The following is a 25,080-nucleotide window of genomic DNA, read 5'->3' on the forward strand; positions in this document are numbered from 1 at the left end:
CTGTGAGGAGAGTGCATCTTCGACATTGGCCCACCTGGTTTAGCACATGTTTCTTTTATAAGGCTGCTGCTCATATTAAACTGTGATGTAATAGTGCTATGAATTAAAAACAAAAACCCACAGGGTCACGTGAGTGTGTATAAACACCAGTGAACTAAGTATATCTTTCTTTGTAGAACATAATGTTGTGAGTTGCGGACGACTTTTGCTGTTGTACATGGCATAGCATCAGGCTAACATTGGTATTTCAGTATTTGCCAAATGATGAAATATTGTGATTTGCTTCTTTCCTAGACTCTGGATTCTTGTTTCACTCGTACTGCCTTCATTGCTGATGTGGTCTGCACACTTTTTAGCAATAGTTGAACCATTTGGGGTCCTCTTGCAATCTTAGCTCAGATACTGTACTAAGAATATCAAAATTTGTAAGCAAAATTCTGTTTACTCCTTAGCTATTAACTACCATTGTGATGGCATTCTAACATTCTTAAGATGGTATTGTGAATGTTCTTCCAAAAATACTGTTTCAATTAAGTAAGAAGCAGATATTCTTGCACAGGTTTTTCTTTACTTCTTTTGCTAAGCTCTTTAAACTTGGCAAATTATGAAGTTTCTCCCCCAGTTTTTACGTAGACATTCAGTTTCCATTAACAGTCCTTTTTGCTTGATTGGAGGGAAGGAAGGATGTTGTTAGAAGTTTTCGTTTCATCCACTGTCTCTTCCCTTTTTGATTTTCTTTGATTTGCTGTAAGTTAAGTACTTTAATCAGGCTCGTCCTTCATCTGAGCTTGGCATTGGCTGGCCAAAAAAATTACACATTACTTTTCAAAAGCTTAGTGCAGATTTCGATATCTTGTTGCAGGATGACCGAGGCCAGTGTTCAGGGATAATTCAGGTGGCTTTGACTACTGCTTGCCAACTCATTACTTTACTAAGCATTGAATCATATTTTAAATTAAATGTGGTTAGTGTTTTCCATTCAGTTCTTAAAACCTTCCACACGGAGTTTGATATGTGGCTGAGTTTAAACTATGTTTGCCATAGCAGGGTTCCTGGATTGTTGTCCAGCATGAATTTACACAGTCCACAGAGTTATTCGATGGCAATGTGCTTAGCTTTTGAAATTAAATAACAGAGTTAGTATTCAAAGTAACTTTTGTAACATACTAGTTTTGATCTTTGATCAAAAGATCGGTTTTGATTAACTCCCTGGAAAGACATGAAATTTCAACATTATCTGTGCGAGCATAGATGTTGCTTTACTTCTTTCTTAGCATAAACATCCTCGTTAGTGACAAGGAAATAATAATGACTACCTTCAAGAGCCACTGTGAGGGATACATAGGATCATTCATTCATTTGTTCATTTGACAGATACTTATTCAGCATCTAAATGTCCAAGGCACTGTACTAGACATTGGGAATATGACAGAGAACTAAGCTGAGTCCTTGCCCTCATGGAGCTTACATATCACCTAATATTTGTAAAGCACATTATAGGTGATTAATAAGTGGTAACTAATTGTCGCTATCCAATATTTGTCTAAAACTTGTGATCTAAAATTTGTTATTTGAGAACTTTCCTTATTTTGAATTTGAATTAAAGTAGAGGTGTTGAAGAATTTCTGTAGATATATCTGCACATTCATTTTAAACTTCTACAGGCAGAGCACTTCTTCAATAATACAAATGTCTAACCACTGTGCTGTACACCTGAAATTAATATAAAATAATTCTGAATGTTAACTGCAATTGAAAGATTTATAAAAGGGGGGACAAGGTGAATAAGGGGAATAAGAGTTCCAAATTTACAGGTATAACACAAATATGTTATGGGGATGTAATGTACAGCATGGGGAATACGGTCAATAATATTGTGATAGCGTGGTACGGTGTTAGGTGGTTGCTGGACTTATCATGGTGATCACTTCTTTAGGTACATAAATATTGAATGACTATCGTGTACCCCTGAAACTGATATAATATTGTATGTCAGCTATATTTTAGTAAACATTTTAAAGAAATGAAGTTCCAAAACAGTGATTCTCAGCTCTGATTGCACATGAGAAGCTGGAGAGCTTTTAAACAACTGAAATGCCAGTGTCAGGAGGCTGCCCTCAGAGATTCTAGTATCTTAATAATTAGTCCAGGGTGGGACCCGGTGTGGGAACAGAATCCCAGAGAGCAGTTTCCAGGCTCTCAGCCTCACGTGGAAAGGTGCTGGCTTGGGTAGTAGATGGCCATCGGCTGTGGCTAATTGACCATCAGCTGTAACCAGTTAGCCAATTGGCCACTGATATAACTGCCGCGGCTGTGTTGATTGGTGATTTGGTCAGTTGGTTGGCAGGCAGAGAAGCAGACGGCAGGTTGCAGGTCGTGTGGATCCAGCCTCCAGTGAGACTATAGTGGTATGACTCCCCTATCTATGGCTCCATGGGTGTTCCTTTTTGGCCTAACCATATCCTGCATTCTTATTTGGGGAGCGGGGCCAGAGACCCCTCAGGCCGCCCAGCACTGACAAATGGCAGAGCGAGTAGGGTCCCCCACACAACACCCAGGCTTTGGTATTTTTTGAAACGCTCCTAAGGTGATTCCAGTGGTCAGCTGTGGTTGAGCCTTACTGCTTTAAGGTACGGATATTTTAAGAGTATTTACACATTACGATTAGTGATAGATTTGCTATTTTTATGTCAAGATATATATAAGTTGATGTGAGACAGGAGCTATGCCATTAGCTATGAATGGAACAGTTTTCATGATCGGTTTCAGAGTGAAATATGTGGCTTCAGAGACCCAAGATTTATGGACCATAGACGTGACTGCCACACTGCTCTGTATCACCTTGGTTAGGTCGCTTTCCCGTCAGACCTCCGTCTTCTCACCTTTAAAACGAGGGGTCTGGTTAAATGCAGAGCGGTGCTGGCCAGTACTAGCATTTTGCTCTAATGTATTGATTTAACGTCCCAGTATGTGACTTACCTGTTACCAGGATGGTTCCCCGTCGCTAATCAAACCAGTGGTGAATATCCAGCTGAAGCCTGCCAGACCATCAGCTGGCCACAGACAGCAACTCAGTCATGACAGAGTTTGAGGAAAGATACAAATGTTATTATAGTCTGTGAAACATAGAAGGATGAGCAGGGGGCAGGGCGGGGGGCTTGGTGACACCTTGCCCCGTGTGTGAACCGAGGCCGACTGTGCAGAGACTCATGGGGGTAGATGTGAGATGCCAGGCTTGGTATCCGTGGGGAGGGGCAAGGTGACCGTGGGGGACGGTGAGGACAGCTTCGTGTTGGACCTCACCCCTCTGCTAGTCCTCAGGGCCCCAGTTCCATTTAATTCCTGCGCTTGGGCAACTGTGATATCGCTTCCTGTTTCCTTATCATTTCTCTTTCCTGGCACTCCCTTCAGTAGGTTTCTGTCCTTTGCAACCCCGGTGCTTTGAGTAGAACATTAGGTTAGTAGAAATTTTTGAGAAACAAATGGGGCAATAATAAAAATAGAAATGGGGTAAGGAGACTAAGCAAAATAGTGCAATGTTATGGAAAGAATGAGGATAGTAAGTTATAGTCATAGCCTTGTCCCAAAATAGCTCAGTGACCTTATCCAAGGAGCTTGACTACCAGGTTTGTCTAAAATGGGAATGGTGCAATCTCATCGGGATGGTGTAATGAAACATTAGATTACGGTTGGAGAAATGCTTTGAAAAGGAAAAAGGGCATGTCAATGAGGGGATCGCCTTGTTAAGAGATCTTTGGAGAATGTGAGTTTTGAGATGTTTGCCCTCAGAGACAGACAGTAGAGAAGAGAGGCTGAGCTATAAAATAGATTGAAAAGACTATGTTTTTGAGTGTTGATTTAACTCTAAATGGAATACTTTTTTACTTCTGTGAGTTTTTAATTTTCATAGCTTGATTTTTCCCAATGATTACTGTTTTATTCTCAGAGTTTCTAATTATTTGTTGCTTAAATTATCTCAGAGTTCTTCTAATATATATTTTTAGATATAGCTCAATTTTTTAATGAAGTTCTGCTGAAAATATGGTTAACAGAATTCTGAGTGTTATGAGTTAATGATAAAGTTATTATTTTCCTTTCTTTGGGTTCAGTGAAGAGCAAGAATTAGGTCACGCACGCAAACGATTTAGTGGGTTGGCTTCTTTCTTCTCCTCAGTTGGAACACCCTAAAATTAACTTGTTGTCTTCCGGTCAGGGGGTTGGGCAGATAATGCGAAGATTTGTGATTGGAATAGTAAGGAAGTCGAGCTCAGGACCGAGGGCCCTTGTCCTGCGGTGCGTGTGTAGCATTGGGGCAGCATTAAGCCTGACTCTTGACAAGAGCTTCTCATCCTACATTTCTCTTGCTGATAACTTTTCATTGACTCAGTCAGGTAACTGAGAAAGAGAAGGTAAAATAAAAGGAAGATGGGTCATTCAGTAGGAAGAATGTATACAAAATCTTTCCTAATATTTATGCATTTATTTACATCAAGTGGAATAATTCTCCCTCCTGGAAGTTCTGTTACATTTCCAACTGTATTAGGACATTAATGTTATTCCCTTTCCCAGGGCCCTTTACAAATTCAGTTGATGTTAGAGGCAAAAGTGTAAGGATTTTTAAGAAATTCTGCTGGAAAGACCTAGGCCACTTTCCCCCTTGCATTCCAAATTGTTTTCTGTTGCTTTAGTGGGAAAGGAAGATCATCAAATGCTACCCTCATAGATCTGACTTGGACCACAATTTCTTGAATCATTAGAGTTACCTAGCTACCAGATATTTAAGATTTCTTTAAAGGTGTGAAATGTATTATTTCTAGTGATGTATGAATGGAATATGCAATACTGTTCTTTTTTTATAATTTACTGACAAGTTGATGACAGTTTATAGAATTAAGTTCAGTGGAAAATCAGTAATTCTCAGAGGGCAGCTTTGTTTTGATTGGTGTTATGAACAAAAAGATAAAATAGTTAAAGATCATAGATAAAATTATGTAATAGGGCACTGAAAGAGGATTACTAATCCATTATTTTCTAGGGACATATTAAGAACTACAGAAACTTAATGGGGCCTCTATATATTTAATTTAGAAGTTTCTCAAAGATATTAGATGCTTATCAACACTATGGTTGATCATTGTTTCATGACCTTCTGTGCCTGGGGCAAATGGTATTTGATTGGCTCATGGAAACTAGGAAAAGAATTACATGTGTTGTGACCCGCCAGCTTCTTGATTTCCTTCTCAAAGCAGCAATTCTCTGTAGATTTTGATCATCTTCCCAATGTGATATGTTCACAGTGTCTGATGTTTTTTTTAGATATAACTTAAGTATTGAGTCATTGATTGATTAATTGATTGATTCAGTAAGTTTTTTCCCATTCTTTATTTTTAACCTGTCAGTTCTATTTATGTGTGCGTGCGTGCTTGTGTGTGTGTGTGTGTGTGTGTGTGTGTGTATGTGTGTAGTCTGAAATTTTGCTCTCTGTATACCAAAGGGATGTGACAGTGGTTAATCTATTGGTTCATGTAGAAGCAAACTGCAAACTTCCAGGTGGTCCTTCCCAGTGGGGATTCACTGAATTCTCCCAGCAACAACATGTAGTAACATGTGCAAAGTGTTGCCAACCCAGAAAGTTCGCCCGAGCCTTGGTGTCCAGTGTTGTTTTTGGTCGTAGTGTAGTGTCCTCGTGATTGACCTCAGCTATCAGACTCTACTTCACCCCTCTCCTCCCCCCCCCCCCCCGGCAAAAACATGTGTTTACCTTAAAACACCCTGTTATGAAAACTTTTGCAGGGTAAACTTTTCTGGTAAACTGGTATAGCATGGCCTATGGCCTCAGGCATACAAAAACACTCTTATCAAGTAGAATATTCCAAGGGCTCAGAGATTATCTCCTAGGAACCAACAAAAGCCAGGCCTGAAGATGTGCAGGGTTTGAGCAGTGCAGGCCTGCTAAGTCTTTCCTTCCCACGTGTCCAGTAATATTTTAGTGAATGAGTCTCAGGATTTTGTTGTCTTCCTTTAAGAAAAGTTGAGTTTTGTTCTGGCAGGCAGTTAACTAACTTGGGGATCAACTTGTTTCTTTTGAGGTTCGTTTTAATCTTTGTGAGAGTGAAATCTACTGTAGCCTAACTATAGGCCTAGTTTATCCCTTCTTCCGAGGTTTGATCTTTCTGGAGTCTCTACTGAATCCTGCAGGTGTTCAGTGAAGTTTCTCTATTTTGGTGCGTTGGACCTTGAATGTCTCCCAGCGTCTTGTGAGTTCTCACAGTTGTTCAGCTTATAGCTAGCTTCCCAGTAGATGTTCTTTTCCTGGTAGTCAGTTTTTCTGTGGTAGTTGTTCTTTGCCCAGTCTTGTAGAGTCTCATCCTCTGCAAATGGATATTGCTGTTAGGCTCAAGACTGAAGGAGACCCCTATGAAGATTTCTAGGTCTCTTTTTTTGCATAGCTCCTTCCTTGCTAGTCCTCTGACCTTCATATTCCAACCACTTCATTCTCCCTGAATTCCATCCTTTTCTTCTCAACTCATTGAGATTGCTCTGCTCTGCACAGATTCCCCCGCTCTGCCTCACACTCCAGAAAGTACTTCTGGGCAGAAACTTAGGTGGTCACACTCATTTCATTTGTTTCTCTTCCTTCAGGGATCACAGTCCTGAAATGCCTATTGTTTAGTGACTGAAAATTGTTGTTTCATCTATTTTGTCTAATTTTCTAGTTAATTACAGTAGAAGAGATAATCTGGTACCAAGTACTATGCATGGTTGGAAGTAGAATTTTTTTCTAACATAATTTTTATGTAGTGGTTAAGATCAGGGCTTGAGAACCAGGCACATGGAGGTCAAACTTAGTCTCCAGCGTTGCTACTTGGCAGTTTGTTAACGTCTTAGTTGCTTTATCTGTAAAATGGGCATAATATTACCTAATTCATAGGATTTTTATGAGCGTTATTTGTGCTAGTGCAAGTAAAATGCTTAGTGTAGCTCCTGACAAATATTAAGGCTGGTTCTTTGATGATGATGGCGATGACGGTAGTGGTGGTGGTGGTATTTGGCTGTATTTTCACCATTAAGTAATAATGTTACAGGGAAAGAAACAGGTTATCTTATGTTAGAAAGTTAAGGTGTTGAAGTCTTATGGCAGTTAATTATCACCTAAATATGATAGGATCAAGGGGAACATACAATAGATACTTTTTTTCTTCTTTGCTTGCAACTGTCAAAAATTCAGAAAAATTTTTGTTTGCTGTTTGTTCTGAAACTACTCATATAGCCTTTACAGGTACACAACTCCTGAAGACTGTGCAAAGTGCCCTTCAGAATCAGCCTGATTATATTTGGGTGTTCTATTTCGTAAGCTGTGTTTATTGTCTTCGTCTTCATTCTTTCGGTATACCTAACATGTTCCATGATGTTGAAAACCTGTCTTACCCCCTCAATTGGTCCTGATGTTTAAAATGATATGAATTAAACGTATAAGTTTCAGTATGACAGGAAGGATGTTTCCCACTTAGGTAAAGTTTTAAAATACATATAGAACGTTATTATAAATATTCAACGTCGTGTGTGCATGTGCATACACACATGTGCATGGAAAACTTGATTGGGAAAGAAACACCAACTTTAGGAAAGCAATTCTTTTCTGAGGAGAAATGGATGGGAGAACAGGTAAGAATATAAGAAGGTGTTAAATTGAATCCATTACATTTTATTTCTGAAAAAAATTGAATCATATTCACAATAACATCTTAATATCTGGATGGTGTTTATATAGGTATTTGTTATATTCTCTGCATATATGACATATATCTTAAAAACAAATATAATAATGTTCTAGTTGGAATGAAAGCGATTTTAGTGGTTTTGTTCATGTTCTCCCTAGCCCTTTGGGGATGTTTCCAATGACGTGCTCACAGTATTCTGCTTATGTCTTACCCTGGGACGATTCCAGAATATAAAGTTACGCTTAGGGGTCAAGAGAGCCTCCCACATCATCTGCTCTTTAGTTTTGTCACCCAGCCATGCTCAGTGTTCTTAGTCTTTTCTTTTGTTTCCTGTCTGGTTTCCTGTTCGTTCCCTTGCTTTACTTCAGGCCTTTGCATTTGACTCCCCCCCCAGTCTGTAACACCCTCTCCCTCTCCTCTTCCCGCAGTTTTATATATTATATATAATTGCCCACAATTCCCCAATATTAAAGCTCAGATCCTACTGTTACTACTTACTTACCCATCTTTCCAGTGGAATCTCCACTAAGCACCAACCATGTGGGTCCGCATTTCTCCAGCACGTGTATATTGTCTTGTATAACACAGGCATTAAGTAACTTGTGGTGAATGAATACATGGATAAAGTACAGTTTGGGCTTCAACTTACATGTTCTCACTAGACAGTTTAAATTTTAATTGGAAATACTAGATTTAAACTAAACATTTCTGAGTGTTTTTATGAATATTTTCCTAAAACATTAATAGGATTGGGGTCAGAGGTATATTTTAAACTCAGAGAAGTAAAGTGTTTACTCACAAGGAAAGCGATATTAGAGTCCATAGCCTTAACTTCATTTTTTTTAGTTAATTTAACTAATTTCTTTAATTAAGAAAATTTGATTTTTTTCTTACAAGTATAGCACCTGTAGGAAAAAAGTCAGAGTGAGTGTTTAAAATGAAAGCAGCAGTCGTCAGCCCCACTGTTTCTTAGTGCTATGTGATTAAATAGTTTAAAATTTCAGTAAGATTCATCTTCAAGAAGAAAAAAAACCATATCCACGTGTACATCAGAACACTATAATCATTTAAGAGAAGCTGCTACAGTTGTTCATTTATGGGTTGGACGGCAATAAAGATTCCCACTTTTTAAGTCATGATTTTAAGTCATGATTTGTGTTTTTTTTAAATGCCATATAAAGGGGGCAGTGTCTCTTCCAATGTTAGCGGTATTTCCTGTAACTTTCTTCCTCAAAGGCCCATCCTATAAAAGGTTTAGCCTTGCTTTTCCTCCCTTTCAAGACAGTATCTCAAAAATGGTACTAATTTAAGCCCTGCTAAGTGTCCAGATGCAGCACCTGGGAAAAACGAAGTTCAGAAGTTCAGAACTTGGAACTGCTTAAGCTAGGAAAATCTGCTTGCTGTGGTTGCATGTCGGGTTCTAGAAGCTGTGCCTTCTTTCGGGTGGGCATTGTTCCATCATAACAGATGGCTTGAAGTGTGGATGTGCCAGAGAGTGAAGCCCAAGTGTGAACTTGTCCAAGAAGTCGAAACACTTCTCAGAACATCGTCTCCCGATGATAGCCGTGTCAGTACAACTGTAACCTTCTGATTGGAAGAGCAAAGTCAGAGAAGCACAGGAGAAGGCTTTAGAGCTGTGTTGTCCATATGGTAGCGCTGGCCATATGTGGCTGTCCAGCACTTGAAATGTGACTAATCCACACTGAGATGTGCTGCAAGTGGAATGTGCACACCAGCTTTCGTAGATTTAGTATAAAAATGTAAAATGTCTCAACAATTTTAGTATTGATTAATGTTGGAATAACATTTGGGGCACACTGGGCTAAAGAGCATAATAAAATTAATTTTACCTGTTTTGTTTTGGTTTTCTTTTTAATATGGCTCCTAGAAAATTTAAGTTTATGTCTGTGGCTCAGTTTATTGGACAGTGCTGTTTTAGGTAGAATCTTTACCAGGAATGCACAGGGGTCTTTGTCCAACTTACACTTTGGCATGACTGTTTACTGTGAAATATGTCAGGTCAGATATGGAATGAAAACCTTGGAATTTCTAAGTTAGTTTCTTAATAATTTGCAGTTTAAATGTAACAATAAAAGCAAGAGTAGGATTTTTCTTTTCAGTTGTAAAAGAAATTTCTAGAAACTAAGAGCTTTGCAGAGCTAAAAATTCATTCCCATTGTTTTCTTTTTAAGCTCTATTTTAGGTTTCTGCCAGGACAAAAATGTTCATTCCCTGTTGGGTTCTGATGGTCTGGTAAAACTTCTTTGTAAACCCAGGGGATGTGATAGAATTGGCACAGGAGAAAATTAATTTGGTTGGGATCCGTGAATGGAGTGGAGGTAACGTGCAGGCTTGCAGAGCCCACTGTAATCAGTCATTGCCGAAGTGGTGCTGGCTACACAGCCCTGCGCCTTCAGGCAGCAGCACGTCCAGCTTCCTTCCTGGAGACCCGCACTCTTGTGCAGTGAGGGAAGAGCGTAAACATGGAAATAGAATACGTGTGTAATTATAGGCCCCATGTACACACATTCCATCAAATTGTTTGGCATTTATTTGTGTGTGTGTGTGTGTGTGTGTTTGTGTGTTTGTGTTTCTGGAAAAAAGTTAAGTGGGGTTTTCCACAACTTTTTTTTTCTTTCAGCCTAATTGTAGGATATTTTCCAATCCCACATTTTTCCAGTAACTTAAGCTCAAAACTCATAGCAATGAAGCACGTTCTTGTCAAAGGTGAGTCAAAAACAGGAACCTTTTAATTCTGTCACATGATGCTGGATGTTATAAAATAATAATAGCAAGGAGTTCATTTTTTTCCCCTTCAGTTCCTTGACTTCTTCACCGTGGCTAAAGCCAGGGATTCTGAAGAGTAGGTCAGATATTCTCCTTAGCAAATGCATTCAGAAGCACACACATTACCCGGGTTATAAATAGTATCTGCCCTAACAATACTGGAGTTTTCTCAGCTTCTGGAGACATTGACGCCTTTGTTTTGTGGGTCGCTGCCCTCTGTCCCACCCCCGAAGCTTGAGTCATAAAGCCTGAAAACTAATGAGGTTGCTGAAACCTAAAATCTAATTGGTTGGATGTACGGGAAACAATGAGAGACAGCAGAAGCCGTAGCTGGGATCACGGCGGCTTGTCTGTTGCAGTCCTGCAACTTGCTCATTTGGCATTTTATTGTTTCAGGCCTTGGAATTATTTTTTTTCCTTCAATAGGGTCCAATTAAACTTAGATTGAAAAAAATTAAAATAGAACTTAAGTAGATAGCCATCAAAGCTAATATTAGATCCTGAATTCTACAGTTAGGATACCAAAAAAAAACCACGCCTATCCATGAAAGCAAAAGCACAAGCCAGATTTTCTTGATAGTGTTATATATACATAATATATATGTTTATTTTATATGTCTATATATTTAAAAATATTTTGCTCTCATACTCTGGGTTTATATGATAGTTTACAGTAGGGATTCACACACCATTATCTGCCTCCCTACCTGTTCATGTATAGCCATAGAACTAAGAATGGTTTTCACAATTAATAGTTGTTTTCACTCATTTAAGGTTCAAAACAAAAGAGTAAACGTGAGGTAGAGATCTTATGTGGTGTACCAAGCCGAAAATACTTACTGGCCCTTTTCCTAAGTAGTTCGCTGACCCTAGGTGCGGGGTGCTTGCCGTGTAACACTTGGCATTAGATATATAATCAAATAGAAATGTTCTTTCTTGGATTTTAATTCTCCCAGCAGATGTTTCTTGAGGATTTGTTTCTAGCACTGTCCTAAATCTGGGGAAGTAAAGTTAAAAAAAGAGACAAATCTCTGTACCTTCACAGAGCTTACGTTCCTTTGGAGAAGAGTCCAGCCCTAGCCAGATTAAATGGAAATACGAAACTGAAAAATGAAGCCCTGGGAAGACAAAGCCGCTGAGTGTGCGACCGAGAATCACAGGGAGGTCTGTGTGTCTCACTCTCCATTCTTCCCTCCGTGGACTGCGCTGTGGAATGGTGACTAAGTTATTACCCAGATTTTGAATTCACCACCACCCCCATCCACACACAGACACAAAACACTTGTTTACATTTCTCCATGATTTCCTTATTTTCTGTTTTCTTTCTTTCCAAAGTCTCTCTTTGTCCCAAATGGAATTCATTATTCAACCCAGGCTTATTGAGTCCTGTAGGTTGGTGTTCACATATATGTACTCGGGTTTTGAACCTTAGTCTTTTATGCTTCCCCCGCCTCTCTTCTGGAAATACGGATTGTGATTATTTCTTTTAAAGGCATCAGGGTCTTTCTCCAGATCTGATATTTTCTAAAAATCCTGCATTGTGTGATCAGCACCGAAGTCAGTTATTGACAAATGTGTGTCTGTTTGTTTTGTGTCATTCCTGTTGTTGAATCCTTTGTGACATGACCTGATCATTTCCTTCTGCTCTCCTGAGCACATGTGTAGTCGAGTAGGACTTCCTTTCTGGTTCAGAATATGCCCTTTAGCTTGTCTTTTGGGTAGCAGGATGACTGGGGCTTGGACGAAAGGCCACAACTGACACATGCACAGTCCTGAAATTATCCTATTGCAAAACAGTTGCCACATTCATCTAAGTGGCTAAGCAAAGGTGAAAACATGAGCAACATTATTTACGGCTGAGGGAAAGATGTGATATTCAAAGTCTGCCATCATTTGTGTTATCAATATCTGTGCCAGGCTAAGGACCATGTAAAAAGGGTTTTGGTACAAACTCAGAATACAGTAAAAAGAAGACAATTTAGATGTATCCCAGGAAACAAGGACCTGCACCTGACTCAGTAGTTGTTATTTGCGCTACTATCAGACTTGTTTGCCTTCTTACAAGTGAATTTTCCTCTTCCTAAATCAGTTTTGTCATCTGTAACCAGGGAGAACTCAGACGATCACGTTAATATCTGTGGCATGCATGCAGGGTGTCGGGTTATTAGAACTTACTGCGATTGCTTGCTATAGGGTCAAGTCCAAATTCGCCCTCTATTGCCTGCTCTGTGAAAATGGACATGGACTCTGAATGTTTTTCCTTTGTCAGCTGGCGTGATGTGAAGCTTTGTCAGGAGAGGGCGCCGGAGAGACATTGCAAGTGGAAAGGGTTTTCCTTTCTGGAGCTGGTGTGTGTACTCACCTGGCTCCTGCACCATCCATGGCTTCTCCAGCCCTTGTCTCCTGCAGCACAGAGATGTCTGTAGTGCTTGTTTCCTGCAGTGCATGCACCTTCTCCATCACCAGCTCCTAGAGCATGGATGCTGCTGCAGTGCCAGGATGCTGGAGCACGTGGTAGCCAGAGCTACATCTGGTAACCAGCAGCTCCCCGGTGCATGCCAACATGGGCGATGGTGGAGCAGTGTCTAGTGGGCCACCTCGCTGTGAACAGCTTTCCTTGGTACCTTAGAAGATGGGCTCCAGTGAGTTGCACAGGGGAAGCACCACAGCACATTCTCTGTTATGCGGTGAGCCCTTGGGATTTGGAGCGAGGCGCTGGGAAGAAGGCTCCTCCCAGGGCTGTGTCTCCACAGTCGCGGTAGTGGCTGCTCCTTACAGCCGCCATTCCTGTCTTCTCTAGGGTTCTGTTTGTCTCTTACTAGCTGACCCCCTGTTCCAGTTAATAATTTCTTACATTAAACTTCCCCCTCAAGTTACTGTGTGGTTTCGCTCTCCTGACTGGACCCCGACCAATACAGAGCCTCATCACTAGAGTTGGGCTCTGTCCTGACACTGCAAGACGCAGGGAGGTCAGAGCGTCCAAAGGACGTGTGCGAGGGTGCATGGAACACGAACTTATATGCGATTCCATATTTCTCGTCCATCTGATTAAATGAACAAATCTTAAGAAAATCTAGAAATTTACAGTTATTTCTAGCAGTGGAGGAGGTTAGTGGTTCTCATGATCCTAGACTAAAAAAATCCACAAAAGACAAGTTAATCTGACAAGTGAACCATTCTGCTTTGTGTTGGGCTTCTGGGTATGTGAACATGCTGGTGGGACCCCACTGGTGAGTCGGCATCGTCTGCAGAGCTGTAACATCTACACTGATAATCAAAAGCTGATTAAATGTACATGTCAAGTTTGTTTCCTTCTACCCTTGTATCATGTGATAGGGCTGCAAGCAGTTGCTCTTTTGTTCCCCTTTTCTGTGTGAATGCTGCAGCAATGTGATCCGGCAAGTGTAGGACTCAGCGGAAAAAAAAGACCAGAATGAGGCGCCTTGAGGATTATCTGGTCTGATCCCTTTAATTTTGGGATGGGGAAACTGACCACAGGTGAGGTTACATGCCTCGCTCTCAAAAGTATACACCCCTAGAGAAGAAAATGATACACCAAAATAGTTTCATATTCCTAGTCGGTTGTTTTTCGCCTGATTCCAATCTATTAACGTTTAGATCTTTAATGATTTATTTTGTTACGTTTGTACTTACAATCTATAAAGCTTGGGAAAATATAGTTTGTGATTTCTTAAAGAACATTTGAATCTAAATACATTAAAAGGATAAAGCAGAAAATGCCTCGAGTAGGTGCATCATTTTTAATTTTAAGAATAGTTCCTGAAGTGTAATAAATGTAGACAAAAGTGCTCCTACGCCAGTGTACAGCAGCATGGTGAATTTCTCAAATTGGACCCCTGTGAACCGGCACGCAGATCAACTAACTGAACAGGACCCTCACCAGATGCTCCCCTCCCAGGCCCAAGGGGAGGCGCTATTCCGCTCCGATAGCACAGGTTAATTTTGCCTGTTTTCTACTGGATAGAACTGGAATCAGGTGTGCAGTCACAGTCAGGGCCTGCCTGCGCCTGGCTTCTGTTCACCATCATTGTGTTTGAGAAACTTATTTTCATTGCTGTATGGTATTTCACTGTATGAATCTACTGGGATTTATTTATCCATTTTTCTGTTCCTAGGAAGTTTTCTAGTTTCGGGCATTTACCAAGAGTGCAGCTATAAACAGTTGCCATTTTTATTATTAAATATGTTTTCAGTGTTTGGATGTTGAAAGACTGTGAAGTGTGAGGTTAAGGGCAGACGCTTGGAATTGGGCTCATACATTAACTGTGTGATCTTAGTCAAGTTGTTGACATTCTTGAATCCATCTTCTTATTTGGAATGAGCATACTAACTCCCTCCTTGCAGGGTTTTGATAAAAACTGAATGAATATTCTGCACAGTGCTTGACACAACCTATTAAGTACTCAAAGAATGGAAGTTGCTATTATTTTTTTAAATTAAACTTTTATAAATTGTAGCAAAGCATCAACATAATTTGCTGTTTGCATTCTCTTGCTTGTATATAGTATTTTCGTTTTTTCAGGGCTCACACGTCTTTGTTAGAATCTCCTTTATCTTCCCTCTCCCTTCCCTAGTGCTATATTCATTACCTGCCTGTTATACTCCAGATGTAGGTGCAGGGATGGAAGAAGGGAGTTTTTACCAGGGTTCATTTGTTCCGCAGTTATCTTCTCATTTTGCCATGTAGGATTATCATTATAATAATAATTTGCTTTTTTTTTTATTCTGCTTTAATCCATTCGCTTTGTTTTTCTTTGCTTTGCCCAAAGATGCAAATTTTTTGAAAAAAGGGGTTTGTAGCAATATTTTAAACTTTTTTCTATTTGCTGTTAAAAAACATTTCATACATATGTATCTGTGTTTGTGTATATACTCGTGTGTGTGTGTGTGTGTGTGTGTGTGTGTGTGTGGTCGCGGGACGTAAAGTACAGCATAGGGAATACAGTCAATGGCATTGGAATAGCTGTGTACGGTGTCAGAGGGGTAGTAGTCTTGGGGGGTTTATCACTTTGTGAGGGGTGTAAATGTCTAATCATTATGTTGTTTTGTGCACCTGAAAGTAATAAAAAAATTAAATTAAAAAAAGTTACAAACGTTCAGATATAAGATGAATAAGGTCTAAGGTTCAAATGTATAATGTGTGACTATAGTTGGTGATACTGTATTATAAAATTGAAATTTGCTAAGAGAGTAGAACTTAATTAAGTGTGCTTAGCAACAACATAAAAAGGTAAATATGTGAGGTGATGGATGTGTTAACTCAATGGTGGGAATCATTTCGCAATGTAGACATATGTCAAATCACATTGTATACTCTAAATATATTACACTTTTGTCAATTATACCTCAGTAAAGTAGAGTGAAAAACAAACAAAACAAAAACCCATTTTATACCTACCACACCACACTTTTGGAAACATGGGCCCTGCTTATTGGAACTCATTCTATGGGTAGACGTGCAGAATTGAGCAGATAGCCCCACGTCTTGTAATACTGCTGGTTATCTTTCCTTCTTGCCACTGTCTGAGCTCACAGCCTACACCTCACACCAGCCTCTGAGCGCTAAGTTGCTCCTCTTCAGCCTCTCACTGGGATAAGCCAAACTCCTGGGCTTGACGGGATAGCTTTTCTTCAGGACTGCTGCTCCCAGTTGATTTCTATAGAAAGAACTTAAGAAAACTCAGTTTTGCCCTCAAGTCCATCCTGTCGTATGGAGTTTTCTGTTAGAGACACAATACACCGTGAGAGAAGGCTGTTGTATCAGTCTGCAGAGGTCAAGTTTTGCTGCATTAACAAAGGACTAAAATTTTAGACTTACAGAAATCTCATGTAGGTAGTTGCTCTGCTCTGTGTCTCTTTCCATCTGAAACTAAGGCTTAAGGAGCAGCACCTGTCTGGGATATTCTTGTCTTGAACAGAAAGTAAAGGGAAATGGTGGAACCACACACTGGCTCTTGGCGCTTTTCCTGGGAATTGTCACTTGCATACACATTTCATTGGCCACAACATGTCAGTGGCCACGGCTTCCCTGAGTGGGATGGAAATGTAAACCTCCTAGAGGGAATACTCAGTGGGAAGGGACTTGGCAAGGAGGGGTAGCGTGGTCATGTTTCAAATGTTTTCATTGAATCAGTAGATGTATTCTCTGAGATACAATCCTCAATTGGTTTTTCACTGTCAGTTTTATTCAACAGCTTCTTCATTTTGTTTTTGGACCTGCACGTAAGTTTACACCAAACCACTAAACAGGCAATGCACACGATGGACAGAAAACCAGGCTAATAGGTCAATGGCGAGGGCGCCCTGATGACTCCCTGCTTCTCACACAAGTGTATGCCTGGGCACCAGTGATCTCAGTAGTCTGGAAGAATGAGAAACCAACTTACCTTCCGAAACTCAATAAATACCAGGGGTGCCAAAAAAATGTATACACATTTCAAGCGATGTTATCTATGTATTACTTTTCGAAGTTGAATTACATAGCAATGTGTAGTGTGACATTCGCTCAAAATATGGAGTTAATCAAATGAATGCGAGCATCATTCATTGCATTACAATTTTAATACAGGTTTTCCTTTCTTAAACTGCGTATACGTTTTTTTGGCACTCTGTTGTTTTCCCGTCTGCTAGGTAGTGTGATAGAAGCTCTGTGGATCTTGAAAGCAACAGTCTGGAGTCCTGCCTCTAGAAAATTTATGTTCTAAATAGGATCAAAAACATCCTTGCCTTATTTACAGTTGGCCCAAAGCTAGGATTACATGCCCGGGTGACAGCTAATAAGGAAATGGGCCAGTATTGACTCCATGCGCAGCATCTAGCAGGCTGTCCTCTGGAATGTACAATTAATTGGACTTTGAGGAGGAAAATCATTAACTCATCCTGACTTAAGAAAGCTTTGTGAATGACTAGAGGTTTCAGGATTATGTTTATATAGTATCAAAGGTTGTATTTTAAAATGAAGGATAATTTAACAAGATTAGCTAGCATCTCTCATTAATCTGCAGCTATTTTAATGAAAAAAAAAGGACAGCGTGTTTTCTTTTTAGAAGAGTCATGTCAGTTCTGTTTATAAATTATATTTAATCTAATCTTTTTAGGTTTGTTTAGGATAATTTTCAAATAAGTAATATAAACTTAGAATAGGTAAAAAAAAACACTTGTGGCCCAAGTGCACATAATTTTAGTAGAATTTCTGAAAACCTCATCATACTAGTTTACACAATAGCTATATTTCTGTCAAGCTGCAGATACATAAATATAGAAGATAAATATATAAAGATTACATCTTGTAAATGCATTCATATAAAATCACCATCATATTTAGGTACAGAAAATGAATCTCATAATTACTCCACTCGATGTAGGATCTGTTATAAAATGAACCATCTTATCTTAATTTCTGTGTTTAAATCTTAGGATGATTTGAAGTGAGGCATAATGAATCTATTAACATATTCTTGGTGACTGATATGAGTATCGTGGATTTGCAAATTTTATTCCTTGGTAATTGAAGTAAGTATCGGACAGAAGTTTAATAGGAGGCAGAACATTATTTTTCTCATTAACAGCTGGAAAGCGAAAGCATTGGCATCTGAATTGAATGCAGAAACCTCGTGTGTGTGTGTGTGTGTGTGTGTGTGTGTGATATAAGAGTCATGTTATTCAAAGTGCAACCCACAGACTAGACTGGTTCATGAACTGTGTGTTGCTGGTCTGCAGTGACCTAAGAACAGAAATTGAGAGTGTTTAGAAACTTTTATAGCAATTGCACAGTAAATTTAGGTCTGTTGAATCTAATACAAATTTGGGTTTGCATATTTGTGTGTGTTATTATTTTTTTGGTTTCATATGTCTAAGAATTAGTTTTTATTATAGTTCACAAAAGTATTGGTCTGTGATGGATTTGAAATTTAAAACAAAAACAGGCAAACTGGTATACAACACAAATAGCGCTGGTGAGAAACCTACCTTACTGAGGCAGAAAGGTGGTGTAATTTCTGGTATTCCAAAGGTATAATTTATGACACGGAATACTGTGGCTTGTGTTGAATTGAGCTTTTGTAAGCCCTACGTAAGCCGCACCCTCTAACCTTTCCAATATAACACTTCTGCCTTTTTAGTTGTGACATTTTGATTTGCTTACTTCCTAGTAGGAGGGTTTACAGAGAAGTAATTCTTTAGATTTATGTATTCATTTATTTAACCAATATTATGGAGCACCTTCTGTATGCCATATTTGGTTCTATGCACTGGGACTTCAGCAGTAAAAAAACAAAATATAATCCCCTCTCTTCTAGCTTATATGAAAAGAATTAAAATATATTTGCATACACACGTGTGTGTGCACACACGTGTGAACTGCCATGTGGGGATTGGTTCCACATGTTCCTCTGGCTACTGCTGCATGCATTCCTTTGCCCCATGGATGCTAAGGTGACTGTCGATGTGGTTTTGTGTCTTAGCCTGTGACTGACAAGGTAAGTGTCCTGGTGATGAGTGTACGTGCTTCCCTTAGGGCCATTGGTGCTTGAGCCGGGCCTGCCAGGTTTATGAGGACACGGGACAGTGAAGCCTCAGAGACTGGAGGAACCTTGGTGTTCACTGTCCTGAGTTGCTGAGCCCTTGGGCGACGCCATTAAATTCAGAGTTAGAGCCAGTGTATTTCTTCAGTTCAGCCTGAAGGATGTGGTCTCCTGCAGGAAGATGTTCCGATCCTAGGGGTCTAGACTGGAGTGTGGGGAAGTGTTAACCTCTGAAGTTAGGGCAGTGTTCTGTGTATGTGCGCTCCCTGTGCTGAGAGTCCGGGCCTCCACCAGCTTCTCCAAGTAATTCATGACTCCAAAGCTGAAGCATCGTTGGTGTATGGTGGCCTGAAGAGCGAGCCTGTTGCAGTTTGGCCCCTGATGTTTCATCTGACTTTTATCTTCTCCTCTTTTCTCTCTTGGGCTTCCCTGCAGTAGCTGGGCGGCCTCCTGGCTGTTGCCCCAGAGTGCCTACCATGGTCCCACTTGGAGCGCTCGGCCTCCGTCCAGGCACAGAGCTCACCTCCACCTCCTGGAAGCCTTTGCTCCACTGTCACCCTGCGGGTTACCCTGACTGCTTATGAAAACTGCATCCCTCTCCGGCCCGTCTTAGTCCTTGGTGCTTTATTTTTGCCCCTAGCATGTATTACCTTTAACATCTTATATGGCTTAGTTATTTATTGAGGTTTTTGTCCATATTTCCCTCCCCACTCTGATGCTCTATAGAAGTGGGGATTCTTGTCTCTTTGTTCACTGCTGTATCCCCAACACCTCAAACAGTGTCTGGCATGCAGTAGGTGCTCAGTAAATGTTTGATGAATGAATGAATGAATGAATGAATACGGGATCTTACTTTCCATTTTAGAGTATACAACATGGAGCTTAAATTTAGCCAGTTTAACCGAGATTCCTCACGGTATATATTCCATCCCACCGGTTATGGTTTCATAAATCTTCAGTTCTTGTATTGCCATAAATAACCTTTCAAATTCATTTATTTTTCTTTTCATTTTTAAAATATTCCCATGAGTCATTTTCATCTTTTTCTTATGGATTTTTGTTGTTTGTTTAATCTTACTTTACCCTAGATCCTCAATGGGTTCACAGATAAAACCTTAGGCAAGTTAGCTGACCTCTCCACCCTCCCGTTTTCTTATCTGTAAAATGGGAATAACAATATATAACCTTACAAGGTTGCTGTGAGGGTGAAAGGAGATGATGCTTGTGAGGGGTTAGCACAGTGCCTGGCAGAGAAGCATTGGCTGCAGTGATGCTGATGAAGATGTAAGTACCTTGTAGCTCAGCATGACGTCTGGCACGTGGCAGGCACGGAGTAAATGGCAGTTGTTAGAATTATAATGCTTTTTACTCCCCTCACTAATGACAGGCCGAGACAATCATCATGGAGTAGGGCATTAGCAGAAAATTCTGGAGAATAATTTCTGGGTTGTGTTCCCTTCTTTTCCTTTTTCTCGTTCCTTCCTCTTTCTTTTCTGTGGTGGGCAATGGAAGAGTTATCAGGCTTTAAATTCATTCTTTGCTGTCCCATGTGATACCATCATTGCAGGACTTAGTCTTTTTGCAACATTCTGCTTGAATAGACAGTAATAGGTAACTTGTCTGGGTCCTTGAGACATATTTCCACAGAAGTATTTTACAATAATCACGATTTTTGGCAAAGGTTTCATTTTTTGGAGGGCATTCAAGGAGCTGCCTTACAAATCTGTGAATGCCTGGGTTATTTGTTTTCTGTCTTTTTTCCCTCAGTGCCAGGTTAGTAAAACTTGTCAGACTTGGATCTTACAAGTAATCAATCAGCAAATGTTTATTAAGTATGTGGAGGACTTTTTAAGTAACAAAATGGCATGGCGAAAGGTGAGCTTTAGAAAGATTGATTTGGGGGCTGTGTGCATAAACCATGGTAGGCACTCTGGGGCAACATCCAGGAGGCCGTCCAGCTACTGCAGGGAAGCCCAGGAGAGAAAAGAGGAGAAGATAAAAGTCAGATGAAACATCAGGGGCCCAACTGCAACAGGCTGGCTCTTCAGGCCACAGCCCAAGAGAGAAAAGAGGAGTGTTACAAATCCATTTGTGTTACAAATCCAGAGAAGGGAGGGAGGGGATATATTGTGGAAACTGGAAGGAAGCAGAAATGCAGCAGGGCCAGTGGGATTGTAAACTGAGGTTGTATGCTGGGTATATGTGTGTCCAGCTTTCCTTGGTCCTACCACTAGCCTCCCAAAGCAGTTGTCCCCTTTACACTTCCACCAGCAGTGCGTGAGTGCTTTGGTTTTTCCCTATTCTTGCCAGCACTTTACTGCAAAGCAAGTCATGCTAAAACAGAGTGAGTGAAAACAGTAGCTGTCATGGCTTCCGTGGGTCAGGCATTCAGGAGGGTTGGGCTGGCCAGTTCTGGTTCTGGGCCTCTCACGAAGGTGTAGACAGGTGGTAGCCCCAGACCTGCTGAAGGAGCAAGCCTTCCGTGGTCAGTGTATACCCCTTCTTATCCTCTTTTTGCACCCCAAGGGACAGGGTCCAAGAGAGTGGAAGTGCTGGTCCTGCCAGAGAATGGAATGAGCATTTATTGAGCATCTGCTGTGTGCTGGGCCTCGGGTGAGATGATCTGCTGTTGCTTTTGTTTCCTTCAGCCTGATTTTCCTTCAGAGTTAACTTCCTAGACAAGCCTTTCCTTAACAACAGTGTATTTAAATACACTTTCCTTTTAAAATTTATCTTATTGCTCAAATCATTACATTCGTTGCTCTTTTTTTGTAGTTACATGTATGTCGTGTTTTGCCTATTTATTACCTGTCCACTCACCTTCCCTCCACCCCTTGCACTAGACTGAGGGTCTGTGACAACAAGGATCCCACCTCTTTGGGGCCCTACTGTTTACCTAATTTACCGAGGGTTGCCAGATGAAATATAGGACATCCAGTGAAATTTGAATTTCAGATCAAAAGGATTATTGAAGTATGTCCCAAATATGGGGCATTTTAAAAGCATAACTGTATTGCAAATACTTAAAAACTGTATCTTTAAAAAATGTGTATCTCAAAAAATGTATATCTCAAATGTGGGACATGCTTACACTGAAATATTATTTGTGGTTTATTTGAAACCCAAATTTCATTTGATGTCTGGTAACTCTATTTGCTACATCTGGCCACTCTAGTACTAATATTTAGCACAATGTGTGCAACACATAACAGAAACTCAGTAAATGTTTGAATACATGAATCAGTGAATAAATAAAAGAGCTCATTTCTTCCTCGTGGACAGCTTTACAAAGTGGATATTGTTATTTTACAGATAGGGGAACTGGTGTTTAAATAACCTACTAAGCTTTAACGTGTGCATACATCTAGACATAGTTGGTGCAGAGTGGGAGTAAGAGTAAACTTCTGAAAGCTGCTTGCTTTGGCTTTCAGTTATCTTTGTATTCTTTTTACTGCATCATGCTGCCTCACATTGTTAAAAAATTTTCCTCCTGGTAGCAATCAAATTTCTTAGCTGTATCAACAGAAAACTAAATTCTGTTTAGTTTAAGCAGAAAGATAGTTTATTAAAGGATTTTTAGGAGCTCAGGATCTATGGTAGGCCAAAGACACTGACCTGAGCCCTACCCGAGCTCACTGTAGAACTGGTCCAATGGAGAGCCTGATGGTGCTGCCGCCAGGCACAGGTACTGTAGTTTGCACCATAGATCCCACCAGCGCAGACTATTAAACCACAAAGCCTAACCCCAAGGCCTTCCAGATGTAGCTGCTTCTTTCCTTGCCAGTGTACAATTCCACGTAGTCTGGCCTGTATATATCTATCTGGAAGAACTGAAGGTGCATGTCTTAATCCTAGCTGCAAGGGAGTCTGGGAAGTGAACCTTTGGCTTCCAAAGTCTAAGCTATCTTCCTCTCTCTCTCTCTCTCTCTCTCGCTCTCTCTCTCAACTCATAAGGGGAATTCTACAAACATAGGAGATGTCTTAAAATGTTCTGGGTAGCCTAAAAGATCATACTATGTGTCCACCTAACATCACCTTTGAACTCTGGTAGCACAGTGCCTTCTAATTATAGGACAGACATGCTTTCTACCTTGTATGAAAATAGGAATTATGTTTGTATTACTTTTTTAATGCGCCTACTGAGTACTGAGTCTGTACTCCCAGGAGGCACTCAACATGTGACTGAATAAAAACTCTGGTCTCTGTGTGGTGGGATTTTACAGGTTAGTTTAATTTTATTCATGTATGCCTTCTAAATTTCCTATTATAAACATTTGTAATAAAAATAAAGTTTTCAAAACTTGGTAAGTAACTGGGAGAAAAACTATAGGTCTGAAATACCTTATCCATAATTCCAAAATTCAAAATTCTCTGAATGTTGCAGGATTTTATTATTTTCTTTATCTCATTTGCCAGAATTATCTGACCTAAATGACACAAAGCTATTATAGTCTTTATATTATCCAATTAGTTGAATAGTCATGTTTCCTGGCAGAAACATTAATGCATTTGATTACAAGCTATTGCCATGATCTCAATGGGGATATTATACTGTATATGTATCTAATATCTTTATAAAATATAAAAAATTCTAATCCATCAGTCCCCAGGAGTTTTTTAAAAAAGCATGTGTTTGTGTGTGTGTGTGTGTGTGTGTGTACACATGTATAATACGTATATAGAAATTTCTGGAATGATGCATTAAAAACTGTCCACAATGATTGTCTCTAAGAGAAAGAATTGGATGGGGACACAGTGTATGGTGAATTTATGCTTCATATTCTTCAATATTTCTAAAAATTATTGTACTAAAATGATTGCCTTCGTCAATGAAAGAGGAAAATGTAGAATTGGGTAGAAGTTTTATTTAGGAAACAGTGGTAGTATTAAATTTGAAAGATTGTTTATCAAGCAGGCTGTGCCTTTGCGTATTAGTTCAACATTGCTGACTGCTGACGAGGACCCAGAAAACGTTAGACGCACACACCCGGCAACACACTGCCTTTTGAATTTGCATCAGCAAAAACATTCATTTTGCTTTAAAAAGTAAAATAAAGCCACTCAAAAATGTGATGAGTAAATGAAACTGTTATTAGTGTTGGGTTTGGCATGTTTTGTGAAGTCTGAATGATTACTCATTCACTGTACATTTGCAGAAGTTCTTTAACAAAAGCCAGATGCATTGAAGTAGCAGGGTTAGTAGGTGGGTGAGAGGATTCAACCCAGTGAATTTTTGGCACATTGGTTCGTAGCTGTGTTTGGCTTGTCAACAGGCTCTTTTGTGAGTCAACCTATAGGATGGCTTCCCAGGGTAAGTCTGACTTTGCTTTTCTGGTTTAAAAGGTAAGTGGTAAAGGAGATCTGACTGGTTGCCCTTTGCATTGGATTCTGTAAATTAATGATGCCCGCATTTCTTCTGTGAGAAAGACATTTATCATATTCCAGCATATTCTGGTGTTCCTGCTTCTGATTTTTATAGCTTTGCCTCACCTCCCCCTAAGTTTTAAAGTCAAATGCCCAAGTGCTGAAAGGATTTGCCAGGGGAATTGCAAAGGTCATCTGTAACGTCTGTGGCTGGTGTGTGCAAAGCAATGTAAGGAGCCGTAGCCCTTTGTGACCCTTTCTTTCAAAGAGGGTGTTTCCAATAAATCAGTGTGGTGCACTCTGTGTGCTTGTTTATGACCTTAAAAATGGTTCAGATTTTGCTGAGTGGCCATTACTGATGCTTTATGACATGTTATAATGATTTCAATCTGCACATTTTTTTATAGAATTAAAACATTGTCATACATTAGTCAATGTGAAGTTACTATTTTTTTTTTTCCCTGTTAAAGAGACGTGGGAGGACATTTGACATTATAATAAGTCCCTGGCTTCTGACTTCAGAGAATGTTGGTTCTTGAGGTCAGAGACAGTAAGGATTCGTCAAGCTCTTACAAATGAGCTTTGTAGTAATTGCTGAAGAAACTATGAAAACACTGCTTTTCCCACTGGGTGTTAAATGCCTCTTTTCATTACTATGGTATGGG

At 39.9% G+C, this 25,080-nt stretch overlaps 1 protein-coding gene across 8 annotated transcripts in view; it reads left to right on the top strand.

Annotated features, from left to right (window-relative positions):
- MITF (melanocyte inducing transcription factor) overlaps positions 1-25,080 on the top strand; it is a 206,624-nt gene that overhangs the window by 65,095 nt on the left and 116,449 nt on the right. The window contains exon 1 of one of the 8 annotated variants that reach the window (XM_033132664.1): positions 24,343-24,362. The exons of the other annotated variants lie outside the window; for them this stretch is intronic. The gene's annotated coding sequence lies outside the window, so the exon portion shown is untranslated. Of the gene's footprint in view, positions 1-24,342; positions 24,363-25,080 lie in introns of those variants that run through there. 8 annotated transcript variants of the gene reach the window in all.

Source organism: Rhinolophus ferrumequinum, chromosome 17, assembly GCF_004115265.2.
Source record: "Rhinolophus ferrumequinum isolate MPI-CBG mRhiFer1 chromosome 17, mRhiFer1_v1.p, whole genome shotgun sequence".
Taxonomy (NCBI): domain Eukaryota; kingdom Metazoa; phylum Chordata; class Mammalia; order Chiroptera; family Rhinolophidae; genus Rhinolophus; species Rhinolophus ferrumequinum.